Source organism: Podarcis vaucheri (genome assembly GCF_965113315.1).
Source record: "Podarcis vaucheri genome assembly, chromosome: 2".
NCBI classification, from domain to species: Eukaryota; Metazoa; Chordata; class Lepidosauria; order Squamata; family Lacertidae; genus Podarcis; species Podarcis vaucheri.
Window position 1 is genome coordinate 16,045,643 of NC_138760.1, and position 18,588 is coordinate 16,064,230.

At 44.8% G+C, this 18,588-nt stretch overlaps 1 protein-coding gene across 1 annotated transcript in view; it reads right to left on the bottom strand.

Annotated features, from left to right (window-relative positions):
- Window positions 1-11,294: 11,294 nt before the first annotated feature.
- LOC309526539 (homeobox protein Hox-D3-like) overlaps window positions 11,295-18,588 on the bottom strand; it is a 91,785-nt gene continuing 84,491 nt past the window's right edge. The window contains exons 7-8 of the mRNA XM_082212758.1: window positions 18,446-18,561; window positions 11,295-12,523 (exon numbers count right to left, since the gene is read on the bottom strand). The gene's annotated coding sequence lies outside the window, so the exon portion shown is untranslated. The remainder of the gene's footprint in view (window positions 12,524-18,445; window positions 18,562-18,588) is intronic.

The window sequence follows — 18,588 nt, forward strand, 5'->3', positions numbered from 1 at the left end:
CACATATCACATCATCCTCCAATACACATTCCCCATTTGCTCACACTCAGGAGCGGATGACTCTTTTAAGACAGTCCTTATCATCTGCATTTTTTTACAAATAATTGTACTAAACATAATTTTAAAATAATAACAATGTACATATCTATTAATTTGGGGGACCCATTCAGTCAATCAAAATGTCTTGCAACCAATGAATTTGACAAATTAATCAGGGAAACATTCCAGCTCCATGTGCATTGGGCTTGCATAGTTTTGGCTGTAGTAACCCCTGACCGCACTCTTGCGACTGGATAAACTGCTGTGATGTCACAGAATGCTCATGAAGGCTAAAAGGGCTAAGCAAATGCACATCATGATTTGAAATACACAGCCTTATTTTGGCATAAAGGTCCGTATAGTTAAGGCTATGGTTTTCCCAGTAGTGATATATAGAAGTGAGAGCTGGACCATAAAGAAGGCTGATCGCCGAAGAATTGATGCTTTTGAATTATGGTGCTGGAGGAGACTCCTGAGAGTCCCATGGACTGCAAGAAGATCAAACCCCTCCATTCTGAAGGAAATCAGTCCTGAGTGCTCACTGGAAGGACAGATCCTGAAGCTGAGGCTCCAATACTTTGGCCACCTCATGAGAAGAGAAGACTCCCTGGAAAAGACCCTGATGTTGGGAAAGATGGAGGGCACAAGGAGAAGGGGACGACAGAGGACGAGATAGTTGGATAGTGTTCTTGAAGCTACCAGCATGAGTTTGACAAAACTGCGGGAGGAGTGCCTGGCGTGCTCTGGTTCATGGCGTTACGAAGAGTCGGACATGACTAAACCACTAAACAACAACAACAAAAACAAGCCCCTTCCCCTCCAGGGCATCATTTCTACACATTTTTGTATCTAAACTTTAGAGCCTTTCATGAGTATGAAGGTGAAGCTCCTCTATTTGAGGAGGCTCCCCATGAAATCTAGAACCCTGCAGCCTAAAGGGTGGGGAAAGGGCCACTTTCCATTCACAGCTCTTTCTTTATCTTCTGTCTGTCCTCTCCAGATGCCTGGTGCTGTCGCTGCCAATCCTGCCAATGGTGGTTCATGTTGAGTGGAGGCTGTGGAAGCTCAGGCTCAATGACCTGAGTCCGCACTTAAAGGGTTGTTGTAAAGTGTAATGCACCAAGGTACTTGATATGGGGTCACCAGAGAGGCAGTGTTTGGGGCTGGTGTCGGGAGCAACTCACACGGCATCAGTGAAGTTAACTCTTTAGTCAAGGAAAGTGGCCAGGCCTAGTGACCACAGCAATGATTTCCAATAGATCTTGCCCCAATGAGGCAGTTGTAAGTTCACAGTTGCCTCCCTCAGGTCCTTCCTAAGCAATCTGAAACTTTGTCACCTTATCTTTATTTTCTCTGCCCTCTCCATACCCTTTGTGGTTCTGGGAAACTAGGGGATAGGGGAGCTGGTTGCAGCAGGAGGGGGAGACCCCCCTGGCTTCTTCACCAGCCTGCCTGATCTCCGCCTCTTGGGCCTCCTCCTCTTCAGCATTAGCTTCTGCCTCTGATTCTGGACTGCTCTCTGCCACAGACTCTTCCTGCTCACTAAACCCCGCTGCCTCTTCTGCTTCCGGCACCTGCTCTTCCCATTCTGCTCCTTCTTTTCCCTCTAACCACTAATCGTCATCCTATCACCCTGGCTCTGAGCCTTCTTCCCCTGGGGGGTTCCCCAGCTGGTGCCTCCCACCACTCTACAGCCAGCCAGTCTGTGATAGGCAGCTTGATCAGGCTAATTTATTTTGAGCACACAACTTCACTTTATGCAGAACTTAGAGTTGTATGTGTGTGTGTGGATATAGATATAGATGAAATAGATATAGATATAGATTATGTAGATGTAGATGTAGACACACACAACCTTATGTATTAACCTGGAAACCAGGAATGACTGATAACCAGAGAACCTCTGTCCCCTAAATAAAGGGAAGTTGCACAGCCTTCTACCTTCCTTTCATTGTTTGATCCTTCTCTCTTCTGTCTTCCCTTTGTTCAGCAAGGAGAGGGGAGCTCTGGTGATTTTTATGAATGTCGTGCTGCAGGAGCAGCTAGTGAAGCATTTCGAAATATAATTAGAAATCTAAATATGACACCGCTGTTACAGTCGGAGACCTCGCCCCATAAAACACTGGGACACAGTGATTTGTGCCAGCTGGCCTGGGTGTCATGTCCCATATTATATATATATATATATATATATATATATATATATATATATATATATATGTATACACACACACAGCCACAGCCACACACACAGCCACAGCCACACATACATCCTGACTTATGCAAGAGCATGATTGCTTAAAGATTGCCCATGTGTTTTCAATTACCTCCTATTAATGTATTTACTCTTTGTATCTTTTCATCAAACTAAGGGGCTGCTTTATTTATTTATTTCGCTTGTTTGTGAGCCGCCGCCGCCGCCACTGCTGCTTCGCTAGGGATGGCTCGAGTTTAGCAAATGGCACATATTTCAATATTAAAGCCGCTTGCGATCATCACAAGCATGAAGGATGCCTCAAATAAACTCTTGCTCCACACGCAGCCATTCCTGTCTGCACCCGGGCAGTATATCTCCTGTATTTTAATTAAGTGGGTGTTCTCTCTCACTGTGCGTTGTACATTACCGGCGGTCATCTCATATGTCACCGGAGCTCAGCCATTCCTGAGAGGGACTAAATCCAACTAATAAGCAAGTGCCAGGCAGAATATCCTGATGCCCTCTTTCCCCCTCCCCTCAACCCATAAAGTAACTTGATCCAATAACCTGTGGCAACATCAGTTGCATCTGGAAGGATCAGTGGGGTCTGGTGCCCATTGGGGCTGGTAGGGCAGAATTATATATAATAATAAAAATAATTTATTATTTATATCCTGCTCCTCTGGCTGGGTTTCCCCAGCCACTCTGGGCGGCTTCCAACAAAATATTAAAATACAATAGTGCGTCAAACATTAAAAGCTTCCCTAAACAGGGCTGCCTTCAGAGATCTTCTAAAAGTGTAGTAGTTGTTTTCCTTTTTGACATCTGGTGGGAAGGCATTCCACAGGGTGGGTGCCACTACCAAGAAGGCCCTCTGCCTGGTTCCCTGTAACTTGGCTTCTCACAGTGAAGGAACCACCAGAAGGCCCTCGGCGCTGGACCTCAGTGTCCAGGCAGAAGGCAGGTAGCCCAAATAGCAGGTGGAGCCAGATAGCCAATGGCCGGCAGAGGCAACTCATTCTAGTTTTGTCCCCATCTTCCTCCCAGCTGAGTTCTACAAGGGCTGCATTGAGACTAAGGAGGAGGAAGAAGCTGACAGCCAGGGCCACCTCCTGGCTAGGGGCAGACTGAGGTTGGTGGGGTGGCAACCCATTTGCCCCAGTGGACCAGCCTCCATTGATCCACCAGGCATGGCAGGGACAGGGTTCGCCCCCTCTCCTCCAAGTGCATATCTGTGCCATGCAGATATTACAGCGAACAGGAAGCCAAAGTATGCTTGGCATCAGTTGTAGTCAACTAAGTCCTAAATCCTACTCGGATTGACCCACTGAACTGAATGAACCTAAGCTAACCATGCCCATTAATTTCAATAGGTCTACTCTGAAAAGGACTAGTGAAGCATCTCACTCCATATTCCCAACTTGTCCTTTCCACTCTGGTCAAAGGCCCAAGTTGAGGAGGTGGATGGAATGGGGATATGGGAGGTGTGCATAAGCATCTCATTCACCCCTAACATTTTGGTGCGGTGTCCTTGTGTACACATGGCAGAAGGAGAGGGAACCTGTGTCTCTGTTGTGCCCAACAGCAGGGATGGGGAACCTGTGACCCTTCAAATATTCTTGGACAACCAGTTCCCACCACCCCAACCAGAATGGCCAATTGCCAGGGACGATGGAGGTTGCAGTCTATGGCCTCTCGTAATCCAATCTCTCCCTTGAACATGGAGACATGGTACACACGTTCAGGACATAATTCTGCATTTGCAAATCAAGATGCCAGCTTGAGCCATTTTCAGAGGGAGGTGGGAAATATATCAAACGCACAGTGGTGCCATATCTCACTTGAGCACAATGAAACCTGCTATGCAAATTTGCAACATCATTCTCCATTTTAATTTCAAACACCAGCTTGACTCCTGCACTTACCTTAGTGAGGCAGAGGGAGGTGGGAGGAAGAGAAGGAGGAGAGATACAAAATGAGTAGCAATGTGACATCTGAACAGTGTGGTTTAAAGGACACAACCCAATGGGGACATCCCCTAGGCTAGCCCTGTTTAAACAAGAGAAGCTGCTCCAGAGAAGCAGACACGGAGCAATGGATCCAAACTACAAGAAAGAAGATTCCACCTAAACATTAGGAAGAACTTCCTGACAGTAAGAGCTGTTCGACAGTGGAATTTGCTGCCAAGGAGTGTGGTGGAGTCTCCTTCTTTGGACGTCTTTAAGCAGAGGCTTGACAACCATATGTCAGGAGTGCTCTGGTGGTGTTTCCTGCTTGGCAGGGGGTTGGACTCGATGGCCCTTGTGGTCTCTTCCAACTCTATGATTCTATGATTCTATGAATGGAAACTGCACACAGCAGCATCCATGCACTCTTGCACACTTTCCTGGGGTCTAAGTAGCAGGGAGAAGGCCCATGCATTATGCCCCAACTCATAACAGAAGCCTGAATTATATCGCACCCATCGACTTTTAAAACTGTTCTGAGTCATATATTTTATGAGGAGTGTGTGCAAGCCGAAATATTGGATAAAAGAGTTCCCGTTAGCTCTTATGGTTTCACTCCTAACTCGACTAAAATTACAGTAAAGTGAGAAATCTCTGTATTTCCTTTTTGGTGCCCTAGTCATAAGCTGAAAATTAAGATCGAGTCTGAAAAGGGGAGCAATCTGGAGTTCTCTGTATGTATTCACAGCTGGCTTCTCATTTTTGAAACAAGGTTATGATTCTTCTTCTTTTTTCTTCATTCCTCAACCCTACCCCTCGCTACCCCCTCCAAGGAAAAAAAATGTTTCATCATTACTACGGCGGATGGCCAAAATGGAGCAGTTAGCTAATACTTTTCTGTCCAAGTAATAAGTGTCCCTGGGAATAATGTATTAGCACCTCCGAGAAATTGACTCTGGGAACTATAAAGAAACTGTCAAAAGTTTCATCCACTTCCCAAATTTCACTCACATTTCATATTCATTATAGAGATGGAGCGCAAAGGGTCTCCGAACCACTTTGCAGGGAGCTATTGGGAGCCAGATTCAATAAGGTGGTGCTCAGACAGCCTCAACGAAAATAAAATATTATTCATCCACGGAAGTCCTGAAATGGTGGTGGCACTTAGGTGCCATTGCCATAACAAATGTCTTTTCTTTCTGCTCAGGCAGCCACTAATGCAAAAGGCAGAGTCACCTGAAAGTTGTAGAGGGCATCCAAGTTTTGGGCAGAGCTACATGTGATGCTCAAGATGCAGTTGCTGTCCAAGGCAACATTCCCATCGCTAAGTGTTCCTCTTCGCCTGTAATAATTATGGGTCCACAAACAAGCTAGCAGAAAGAGGATTGTCTTGAAGCAACATTATACTTCTGAGCCTCTAAAACAAACTTATTGTGCAGCAACTTCTGGGCCTTTGGAACTGCCCAGATGATCATGTGACCTTACGGCAAGTCCTCATATTACCAGCTTCTTAATACCAGGAGAGTATCTCTAAATTACAAACTTCATCATTACATCACCCCATAAAACCAGTCTTGTCCATATCATTTCTCCACCCCCCACCCCTCCACATCATTTGCTGCAGCTGTCAGGAACAGAAAGAGATGTAAGGGGACCATCAAAGGCCAATCTGACCCAACATCACAACAAATGTGGCTAACTTGTGACCCTCTAGATGTTGTTGAACTACAGCTCCCATCCTCCCCAGCCAGTAGACCCAAGGGTCAAGGCTGAAGGAAACTGTTGTCTGGAGGGCAACTGATTAGCCACCCTTGCATTTTGGGGGAAGGGAGATGAACTTGACAGAGGGCTGCCATTTTTGATGGCCTCCTCATATTGATGTGTAGTTGGGTCTTCAAATGATGCGCAGGAGGCAAAACACTCTGGCAAATGACCAGGGCTAAATAGTTAGACTGAGGGTCAGTTTATGCATTAAGTAGGATCAAATGATATTTTCTTGAAAAGCACCATTTCAGTCTGAAGGAGCAGGGAAGGAGGCAGCATGCTAGAATATGACATGTGTGAGGAAAATTCTGCCTAGACATAGAAATTTAGTTGAAAGCCTGTGGTGTGTCAGACCCTCTAAGTGTCCTTATTTTCTAGGGACAGTCACATATTTACAGAAGCCATCCTGATTTCAGATTTGATCCTGGAATGTCCTGCATTTCCTTAGGATGTCCCTATCTTCATCAGCCCCTTCATGGATCACTGCCTTGAATAACTCCAAGAAGCAGGGCCACCCAAGACGGACAGGTTATAGCTGAGAGTTTAGACTAAATGTGATCCACCTGGAGAATCCACTGGCAATCCACTCCAGTATTTTGCCAAGAAAACTCTTTGGACATAAAAAAGGAGAACCTTTGAGAAGATAGTGAGAGTCTCCAAGGCATGCTCTGGTTCATGGGGTCACGGAGAGTCGAACACGACTAAGATGACTATACAACAACAAAATCTTCATCAGAGAAATGTTGGAGGACAAATGGACAAATGTTGGAGGGTATGGAATAGGACGTCCCTATTTTCATGAGAGAAATGTTGGGGGGTATGGTGTGTGTCTCAAACCTGGGCCTCCAGCACCTTAACTCCTGTGCTGCTGTCCCAAGTCAGCTCCTTCAGTCTGTTACATTTAAGATAAATGCAGAACTCTTCACCCCATGATCTGGTATCTAACCTCCAGCCTGTCTGTGGCTGTTTTTCCCACCTCTGGTCTCTGGTTCTTCATTGCCTGATGTGGTGCTTGATCTCCAGCTCATCCATGGCCACTTCTCTTGCCTCAAGTCTATCTGGCCCTCATTTACCTCCCTCTGAATTGGACCCCAGCTAGGATGCAGACCTGATACTAATGCTTTTCTTGGATTCTTTTTACCACAGGCTACCTTAAGGGATTTGCTTCTGGGTCTCTTATGAGATCTCGCTGGAGCCCAGAACACCCAGTTGCTTTTCCTTCTTTCTCCAGTGGTGGCGGGGAGCACTCACAGTGGTGCCTCTCCTTGGATTCCACTGCCTGAGGCGGCTGCCTCAGTCCACCTCATGGGTGAGATGGCCCTACTTCTTAGATCTCAAACACTCTTTCCCCTTCTGAAGGCAACTTCAGGGCTGTAGGGAAACAGGGAAATGTGGTCTGAAAGCTGCCCTGAAAAGCCCCTCTCTAGCCAGGATCATGAGGAGAAAGGAAAGAAGGTCCCAGTGCAAAGGGCTGCTTCCTTGTCTTGGTCCTAAATGCAGCTTCTGCCTTGCTTCCTTTTCACAGACCCTCCAAATGTCCCTCTTTTCCAGGGACAGTCCTGGATTTACAGAAGCCACCATGGTTTCTGATTTGATCTCAGAATGCCCCACTTTTCCTTAGGACATCCACATGTTCTTCAGAGAAATGTTGGAGGGTATGGAGTTATGCAACTTCCATAGGCCAAGGAGATAAGTAACCGTACAACCTTTAGAAAATATCTGAAGGCAGCCTATATAGGGAAGTTTTTAAGGTTGAATGTTTTATTATGTTTTATTTATTATAATTATGATTATTTCTCAGTAGTGGCGCCCGCCCTGTGGAACGCCCTCCCATCAGATGTCAAGGAAATAAACAACTATCTGACTTTTAGAAGACATCTGAAAGCAGCCTTGTTTAGGGAAGTTTTTAATGTTTGATCTTTTATTGTGTTTTTCATATTCTATTGGGAGCCACCCAAAGTGGCTGTGGAAACCCAGCCAGATGGGTGGGTATAAATAAATTATTATTTACTACTACTACTACTACTACTACTACTACTACTACTACTATATATGTTGGAAGCTGGCCAGAGTGGGTGGGGCAAACCAGTCAGATGGGTGGGTTACAACAACAATAACAACAACAACGTTATTGTTGATGGTGCTGATGTTGTTGAATAGGACACCGTATTTTCACCAGAGAAATGTTGGATGGTATATTTTCAGGGTCTGGAGGTCATGGTTGGCTGAAAGTAGAAAGGAGCAGGGGCAGGTTTTGAAGAAGAGACTTGGCTTTTCCTTCCCCTCCACCCACAAACATGATATTGAGGAAGGATGGGTGGTAGAAAGGCTGCGTATGCACCATATATTTAAAGCACTGTCCCCAAGTACCCTGTTTGTTAAGGGTGCTGGTAAGTGTAGTTCCATAGGGGTAAGAAGAAGAAGAGTTTGGATTTGATATCCCGCCTTTCACTCCCTTTAAGGAGTCTCAAAGCGGCTAACATTCCCCTTTCCCTTCCTCCCCCACAACAAACACTCTGTGAGGTGAGTGGGGCTGAGAGACTTCACAGAAGTGTGACTGGCCCAAGGTCACCCAGCAGCTGCATGTGGAGGAGCGGAGACGCGAACCCGGTTCCCCAGATTACAAGACTAGCGCTCTCAACCACTACACCACACTGCAGTTCCCAAGGTTCTTGAAGGGGGAGTGCTTTAAATGCACAGTGTGTATGTACCCCATTTTCTTTTATAAGCATTCATGTTTATCATCCAGTTGCGGAGACTGCTCATCCACACAATAGCTTGCCTACTTTTGGTCTTAAATTATCTAATCCCTCCTTATGGTCACAGTAATGCTAACAGGACATTATGAACGTGGTGTGGAATGACCCTTAAATCAAATCAGAAAGTTTCTCCCTTCAATGGAATGGCATCTTGCCAGATAACGCAGAACCAAAAATACATTTAGAGTAGATTGATCCGTCGTGGAAGTCAAATCTGTCCACATCTACAAACACACAAACAAACGGTGACTGTGAATTCGATGGCTATTTTCTCTTCTTTCTTTAAAAATGAAAACAAAAAAAAGACCCTAAAGATTATTTATGGTTTATTTTAGACACCCGATCATTTGATGCTTGTTTCATCAATTTGTCACTGTTTTTATTGTCACCAATTGCCCATAACTGGAGTGCATTTAAAACAACATTGATCTTGATATTATGGTGTCATAATATGACAGTAATAGTTGTAGTCTGCTCAGGAAGCCCAGTTGCGAAGATTGATGGCTTTCACCGTACCAATTATATTCTGTCCATCTAAGTGATAAAGAGAGCGTTGGAGGCATTCAATAGACAAATTAGATATCTTTTCCAATTATTTCTTTTATTTTATAAGGCCACATGTTTGATTAACAACTTTTTCCTTCTCTTATTAGCCAGCCTGCATTGCACATTTTGTTCCATGTGTTTTAATTTTACAGATTTAATGAAGGATATTGGAAAACATCTGCAGAACTGACAAAGTGGTATCCTCTTCTCTTTGTGTGTGTGTGTGTGTGTGTGTGTGTGTGTGTGTGTGTGTGTGTGATTTCTTTTTATAGATCATGGGCATGTAGTTTCTTCCCTTCAGAGTTTAAAAGAAGGAGAAGGATATTTTCCTTGGCTGTGGGAGAAGTAAGAGAATAACACAGTCATCGTATAAAGAGAGCAGGCCTGTTTCCTTCAGTACTTGCTTAGTTTTTATTTAGAGTAACAGCTAACAGCAAACACATCTGGGAAGAAACGATCGTAATGAAATTAATTTGCTACAGAGAAGCCCAGACAAATGATACAAAACCAGTCATAAGAACGTAAAAATGCATCTTTCCTCTTCTTAATAGCCATTAAATGAACATAAAATGCAATCGTAGAATTTATACAAATAAATTAACCAGCTTGGGCTAAGGAGGGAGAACTTCCAGAGAGGCCATGCACTTCTTTATTTACAAACCGCCAGTCAGAACTGGGATAAGTGCACATCTTTGCATGCTCTGAATACAGATCTCTGCGTGGCTGGGATCATTTCATAGAAAGAAGACTCCACAGAAAGAAAGTGCAGCCATTTACATCTCAAAAGGAAAACACACACAAATGAAGAATATGAGATTGAAAAGGTGACAGATGCCAAGCAGACAATTGGGATGTTCTTGTGTGTGTTAAGGTAGGAACACATGTTTCTGTATCTCTAAATGCACATGTTGTCTGGGATCATGGCCAACAAGTGGCCCATGAGCCACATATGGCCCCCAAAGTAATTTTATCTGGCCCTGGCTGCTCTACCATTGGTACCTAAGAAGCCAACTTTTGCCAGTTCAGATTTTTGTTCATCTAGTCCAGAACCATCTACTCTGGCTGGCTGTGGTTCTTCAGGCTCTGAAGAAGAGGTCTTAGGATCACAGAAATGGAAGGGACCTTGAGGATCATGTATTCCAACCCCCTGCAATGCAGAAATATGCAGCTGTCCCGTATGAGGATCAAACTTGCAACCTTGGTATTATCAGCATCTTGTTCTAACCAACTGAATTATCCAGGCTGAGCTTCCTGAGTCTTTTCACTAGCAGTGCTAGCTATTGAAACTGGGACTTTACATGAATCTGGACCTTACATCTGCTGCTGTAGTTCCTTGCATAAGGCATGGTGAAAAGTGCAAAGTCTCAGGGTCTCCTCAGAAGGAGGAGACAAAATGTGTTTGAGTTGTAGGAGATGGTCCATATGCATTAATGTTATATTGTTCTTTTGACTTTGTAGGCAACATTCCAGATATGCTTAAGTGAGTATGCCTTGTATGCTGCCTTGAGGACTATTAGTCTACGAAGCAGGATGCAAACATTTCAATTGCATAAAAGAAATAGTATCTGTGATGCCTTTACTGCTGGAATGGAAAATGTTGTTGTTGTTGTTGTTGTTGTTGTTGTTGTTGTTATTATTATTACACATGACTTTCCCCAAAGAAGTCTGGAAACTGTAGCCCTTCAATTCCCAGCATCTGTAAGAGACTACAATTCCCAGAATTCTTGGCAGGGGGGAGTCATGTACTTTAAATATACGATATGGATGTGACCTAGTCCCAGAAATGCTTTTTTTTTTTGAAAAGTTTTTATTGTTAAAATAATTCAGCATTAATACACACATATTGCGAATATACAAGCATACATTTCATACAATCCTTAAAAATATTCAAACATACCTACATTCAGTCCCACGGATAATTCCTTTTCCCATCACCATCCACCACTCCTCACCCCACCTTTGTGTTAGACTTCCAATCTACTCAATTGCAATTTCTTTCCACTTCTATTACTTTCTTTCACACACCTTTAACCTAATTTCATGCTTCTTTTTCTATTACACATTGTTATCCATCTTATTTAGTATTTCAGTATTTAAAACGGAACTTGATATTCTACTAGGAGTTCTGATTTTTCAATATGGTTTTGCAAGTATCCTTTAAACACCTTCCAATCCCTGTCAATCTTCTCTTTTGAGATCCGTCCAATTTCTCCCATTGTTTTAGATATACTGTAGTACTCCAATAATAAAAATGCTGTATCAAATTCTTTATCTGCATGAGCAAATTGTTGTCAGTCATACTTTCTGCATATATCCATGTCCAGCATTAACACCTCACGTGTTCTACATTGGACACACATGTATTTCCCTATGGTCTACATCTTGGGTGTTAATGATACAGTGTGGGTACAAGGAAATGTGATCTTCTGAGCTTCCTGCATTTGTGCATCTCATTAGCTCCCAAGAATCCTGTGCTTGTCAGAGATCATCCTTGGCAAACGCCGTGCCACACAGAGTTGCACATATGGTGCCTATAGACTCATATCCTGTCCCCGGCACATGTGTGGCAGTACATCTGAAGCTTGGGGGGGCAGGGGGAGGGAGTACGCAACCTTTGATGAGATCACTTGCCCATAATGAAAGAGTAGAGATCAGGTATAACCCTGAGGCAGGAGGTTTCACGTTCTGTCCCCTCCTCTGGTATGTGAAACTATTAGCTATTCTTGCTGCTCCACAGAGATGTCCAATCCCTCTTTGAAACTTGCTGAAACCTTTCCCTGGTTTTTGATGAATGAACTTTTAATGGAGAGGAATAGGTCGGCTTGTTTTAAGTGAAACGTTTATATGGAAGTGGATGATTTAAACAACTTTAGCTCCATTAAACAAAAAGGAAAGCTAGATCTTAAAGTCTCATTTGTTTCGGAGAGTGTCTGGCCTGGGATAAACATGACATTAAGTAGCCATCTGAGCATTGCTAAAACATACATTTGCCTTCATAATAAAATGTTTTTAAGAGATAGTAATGGTTACCTTGAGAGCGGTTCACATTAGAAGCATTAAAAAGAGAGAGAGAGAAAACCCTAGTCCTGAATTCTTTCAATAACTGTCCATCACCTAACAGCAATAGCATACCACAAAATAGGAAGTGCTGCTGATCCGATTTATTTGGCAGGAACCTCTAAGTCTCATTTAAAGGCAACGGCACTGAATGTTTAAATGTGGAAATCTTAAATCTTCTTGCTTGCTTCTCTCTTGCCTCAGACCTGGTGTGTCTGCAAAAGAGCATGGATAAGGGCAGAGATTAAAGGTATTGTTGATGTCATCCACATTTAGATACTAGTTGTTGGTTCAGTCTGATACGATTTCAACTTTTCCCTTCATTTCTATCCTAAGTCCAGAAAGCAAATAATGTAAGTCATGGGATTTGATAGCATTTCACTGCCCACAAGGGCCACCCTATTTATTTCAATGTTGAAAACAAATCCCTAAACCAATGAATATCCTCCTGAAAAGGAATAAGGCAGACTTCGTAATGAATACCACACTGAAGAGCACATGGGCCCTTTGGGTTGAAGGCATTATTATTATTATTATTATTATTATTATTATTATTATTACATAACAATATATAGTAAAGGTAAAGGGACCCCTGACCATTAGGTCCAGTTGTGGCAGACTCTGGGGTTGCGGTGCTCATCCCGCTTTATTGGCCGAGGGAGCCGGCGTACAGTTTCTGGGTCATGTGGCCAGCATGACTAAGCTGCTTCTGGTGAACCAAAGCAGCGCACGGAAACGCCGTTTACCTTCCTGCTGGAGTGGTACCTATTTATCTACTTGTACTTTGACGTGCTTTCAAACTGCTAGGTGGGCAGGAGCTGGGACCGAACAACAGGAGCTCACCCCGTCGCGGGGATTCGAACCGCCGACCTTCTGATTGGCAAATCCTAGGCTCTGTGGTTTAACCCACAGGGCCACCCATGTCCCTAACAATATATAGGCATTGCAGAAAAAATAAAAATCACTCACACCCCTACAGAGAAATACAATCCTCAGGTATGCATGTATTGGTCCGACAAGCACACCATAGTTTCATTTTATTTATTTTATTCATTACATTTCTTGCAAGAAGCTCAATGGTTCTATCCCCTCCCTTTTTATCCTTACAACAAGCCTGAGAGGTAGGTTAGGATGAGAGACTTGTGACTGGCCCAAGTCACCCAGTGAGTTTCATGGCTGATTGGGGTTTTGAACACTTGTCTCCCAGGTATTAGTCCAAGACTCTAACCACTATATGGTGAACTTACAAAATAGCCCATGCAAATTTTTGTAAGTCCTTACCCTATTTTGTCCTTTTCAGTGATGCACCCTCCCTTTTTTATTGGGAGGAAGAAAGAGGAGCTAGGAGAAATGGGATTGTTTCATTGGTTCTGCTAAGAGGCCATCTCCCCTGGGCTCCTGCTCTCTCTGCACTGTTTTCATTCTGGCTGGCCATTACATCTTTAAGAACTGAGTTTGCTTGTTTTCCTCTTCCTTCCTTGTCCCCACTTCCCTTTGTTCTGATAACTTTTAGACTAAGCCTGCTGGCATGGGCTGCCTTGTTTTCATTGATCTCATCACATTACCTAACATCCATGTTCTTAAATGCTTCCAAACATAAATGTGTGCTGAGCCATTTTCAAAGGTCAGTTCTAATGGGCTTAGAATATCTCACCCCATTTTGCAGCCTTGGGCGTTTCTTGAACCTGTAATTTCCAGGTTAGGTATGCCTTTGGATGGGGATTTTTTTTTTTTTGCCCTATTTAAATATGCCACTTCCATTGCTTCCCTTTCCCCGTTGTCTAAATTCAGAGGACAGTAATTCACAATCTATCCTACTGAGACCATAGTTAATTCTCATGGCCAGAGCAAAACATGGTGGGGAAATCCTAATGATATTCCTTCCCATACAGTCTACTAAGAAAGCATCCTGAAGTTGTCCCACTGACAGCAGTGAGAGCTGTGACAAGAGCATTACACCCAAAGAGATGCCATCTGGTGTAGTGGTTGGAGTGTTTCAGCCAAACAGCAAGCTGTATTTTTCTTCCTTAAAAAACTGGGCGTGGAGGCATACATAGCCTCCAACATTTCTCCCATGAAATTAGGGACGTCCTAAGGAAAAGCAAGACATTCCAGGATCAAATCAGAAACCAAGACAGCTTCTGTAAATCTGGAACTGTCTCTGGAAAATAGGGACACTTGGAGGGTTTGCATAGCTTGGATTGGGACCATGCTTCAAAGGGACAGAAGTTATAAGGCTTCCTCCTGATGCCATGGTCCTGACCCAAGTTGCCTCCTACCAAGTTTCTATTAATCATACTATGTCCATATGCTTTCAGCTCTGTGGCCAATAGCAGATTTGGATGCGTGTTAAACTGGGGTGTTGTCATGTGTCCAAGGGTTAACCCCTCTTCTTCATGCTGTTGCTTTTTGAAGAAGAAAATTATTTTGGGAAGTGAGAGCTGGACCATAAGGAAGGCTGATCACCGAAGAATTGATGCTTTTGAATTATGGTGCTGGAGGAGACTCTTGAGAGTCCCATGGACTGCAAGAAGATCAAACCTCTCCATTCTGAAGGAAATCAGCCCTGAGTGCTCACTGGAAGGACAGGTCCTGAAGCTGAGGCTCCAATACTTCGACCACCAGAGAAGACTCCCTGGAAAAGGCCCTGATGTTGGGAAAGATTGAGGGCACAAGGAGAAGCGGACGACAGAGGATGAGACGGTTGAACAGTGTTCTCGAAGCTACCAGCATGAGTTTGACCAAACTGCGGGAGGCATAGGAGGACAGGAGTGCCTGGCATGCTCTGGTCCATGGGGTCACAAAGTCAGACATGACTAAATGACTAAACAACAACAAATCACAGAATGCTAATGTGACATGTAGTTTGTCCCCTGATGAGACCCGGGTTCATTTGCTTGCATCAAATGCACAGCCACAAAGCACACTGGGTGATATTGGGCTTGCCACCACCTCTCAACCTAGCATGATTCACAGAGTTGTTGTACGGAAGATAAAGAGGAAGACCTTTTATTCCATACCGAACTCCTTAGACAAACTGTGGAACAAAATTTTAATGAAAAAAATAGAACCCCCCCCCAGTGAATTCTGAACTAAAGATCTGATCTGGCTGCCTCCCACTTTGCCACTCTTAATGGCACATTTCAAGTTGCCTGGTGGCTAGACTACCTAGAATACAGAGAGGTGAGAAGGGAACGAGGGGTGCAGGTTGGATGTGGGGGGGCCACAGTCCACATGCAGCCCATGGGCCCTGGCTTAGACTCCCCCCTTTAAATTTTCTGTTTTACAATTTAAAATTCATTATGGATCATTTCCCAATACTCTTTTACCCTGACCCTGGCCTAGACTTTCGACATGTTGCTTAATAATAATAATAATAATAATAATAATTTATTTGTATCCTGCCCTCCCCAGCCTCTTCTAGAAAATGATCAGTCCTGGTCTTTTTTGGATAATCCTTGTAGGACAGTGATCAAATCCACCATGCTTTCGATACAGTAGCAGCAATATAATTTTTGTGTTTAGCATCCTTGTTTTGTTTCACCATTTGTCTGCTTTGTGGAGTGAGGTCAGGCCGCCAGATCTGGGGAGCTGCACCTCTGGTGACGTGTATGAAGGTTTCCCAGCCTGTCTCTGTCTTCTCTGGAAGGGACTAGCAAGAGGGAGAGGGAGAGAGAGCTGAGCGAGGAGCCAAGGGCCGTGCTGTTAACAGAGCAAACGTCTCCACGAGATTTCTGGAAAGGGAGAGGAACTGCCTTGCCTCCTGTGATGAATTAAAGGGAGAAAGGAAACTTCCATGATAGGTCTGCTGAAGGAATTTCCCTCTTGTCTGCCCAGAAGGGGGGACAAGAGGGGAAGGGGAGCTTAAGTTTGAGCCAGACTTCTCCAGCTGCAGATCATCATCATCATTCTCTACCCCCCCCCCCCACTTCTGAAGATGGAGGCTGCTGCTTTGCCTATAAAGTCAATCTGGCTTGGGGAAGGGGGGGCATGGCTTCTCTTGGCACCCATCCTGATTAGACTCTTCAGTGGAGGCAAATCTGTTCTGCACTTGTAAGATTTCGTGCCAGAACACTGCATTTGTGTGTGTGCACAGAGAAGGGGTGGTACCTCAGGGGTAGAGCATGTGTTTTGCATGCAGAAGGTCTCAGGTGCAATCCCTGGTACCTGCAGGTAGGGTTGGGAACATAAGAAGAGCCACCTGGATCAGGCCTATGGCTGATCTCAGCTCCAGCTTGCCGATCAGAAGGTTGGCAGTTCGAATCCCCGCTACGGGGTGAGCTCCCATTGCTCGGTCCCTGCTCCTGCCAACCTAGCAGTTCGAAAGCACGTCAAAGTGCAAGTAGATAAATCGGTACCACTCTGGTGGAAAGGTAAACGATGTTTCCGTGCGCTGCTCTGGTTTCCCAGAAGTGGCTTAGTCATGCTGGTCACATGACCCGGAAGCTGTACGCCAGCTCCCTCAGCCAATAAAGTGAGATGAGTGCTGCAACCCCAGAGTCAGTCACGACTGGACCTAATGGTCAGGGGTCCCTTTACCCTTTACCTTGGGTTACATACGCTTCAGGTTACAGACTCCGCTAACCCAGAAATAGTACTTCGGGTTAAGAACTTTGCTTCAGGGTGAGAACAGAAATTGCGCGGCGGTGGCGTGGCAGCAGCGGGAGGCCCCATTAGCTAAAGTGGTACCTCAGGTTAAGAACAGTTTCAGGTTAAGAACGGACCTCCAGAACAAATTAAGTTCTTAACCCGAGGGACCACTGTATTTACAGGTGATGGCCATTTCATGTGGGGGCTCCATTCCAATCCCCCACACATGTTGGCAGAGCACGCATCAGTGCCCCCCGCTGTCCATTCCACCCACCTCCATTCCACCCCTGTTCTAACCCTCTTCTGGGTCCAGGAGGCCTGCACATCAGTGATCACACATCAACTGGACACGCCTAAAATGGTTGCCACCTGCATTTATAAAAGTATGGCCCATGGGTCTGGCTCAGTATAAGGTTCCTATGCTCCCAGCAGGGTGGTTAAAGTGTAGCACAGGAACTACATGCAGTGGCTACAGAGAAATTCCCACATGGACAAACAGCTAGCCCAACCCCTCCCTCCATCCACATCCTCATACAGCATATTTTTCATTGTTGTGCCATGAAAGGAAGAGTAGTTAGATAATGTGGAACACAAGACCATCAAAGAACATACCGTAGTTAAGAGCCACAACCATTTTTTCTTTAATCCCTGGTTGTTGCCATTTTAACTGGTGCCACTGTTTGGATGCTTTTCTTTAAATACAAAAAACCAAAATCCCCAACATTTTCTTTTCTGAATATGAGTTCCTACAGTGTTGTCTTGTTCTTGCCCCCTTAACAGATGCTAGTGTCCCCAAACATATTGTTTCCTGTTCTTGCCCTGTTCTTTTCTCAGCTCACTAATAGTTATCACCCAGCCAGTATTTTCTTGAATTCCTTGCACACTAAGATCTGCAGACAACACCAAAATCTGACTATTTGCTAAGCTCTCCCTTCCAGCAAACAGAGTATTAACTCAGTCAGTAATTTATACCAGCAGACACAGTGCTGCCAACACTCTGCTTTTTTAAACACTGTTTCTTAAAGTACTGGTAAGGATGCATCCATTCATGTGGCTGGCTGCTGAAAACACTCAGGAACAATATCTAGAGTGATGGTGCAGTCAGTGGCATAGTGTGGGGGGTGCAGGGGGGCCGGCCACACCGGGCGCAACATCTGGGGGGGCGCTCGGACTCTCAGCTCTCTGCCCCTCCCTGGCTCACTCACTCTCTCTCACTGCAGTGCTCGCTGTGCGAATCCGATCCGAGCCGCTGGGTCACCGCCCACTGTGGAGGGGGTAGGTGCCAGGCGTGCGGTGCGGAGAGAGAGCGAGGGACTATCTGGGGGAGGGACAGTGCAGCGGCCGCCCAGTGAGAGAACCACACCAGACCAGACCAGGCAGCAGCAAGAAGAAGCTGGCAACGGCGGCAAGTTAGGGGTTAGGGAGCGCAAATTACTTGCCTTGCCCCGGGTGCTGACAACCCACGCTATGCCGCTGGGTGCTGTAAAATAAAAAGTGAGCTTCCTAGTCAAAACAGTGCAGCTGAGAGGTATTTGCATCACACTCACCTTCCACACTGCAGTGATGCACTGATTCATTAGTAATAGATCTTTCCACCCCATTCAGTGAGATGACGGGAAACCTGATATGTACATCCTGCTTGTGGGCATCTTTCCTGATATTGCTGTGGGGAGGATGAGAGTATATTATG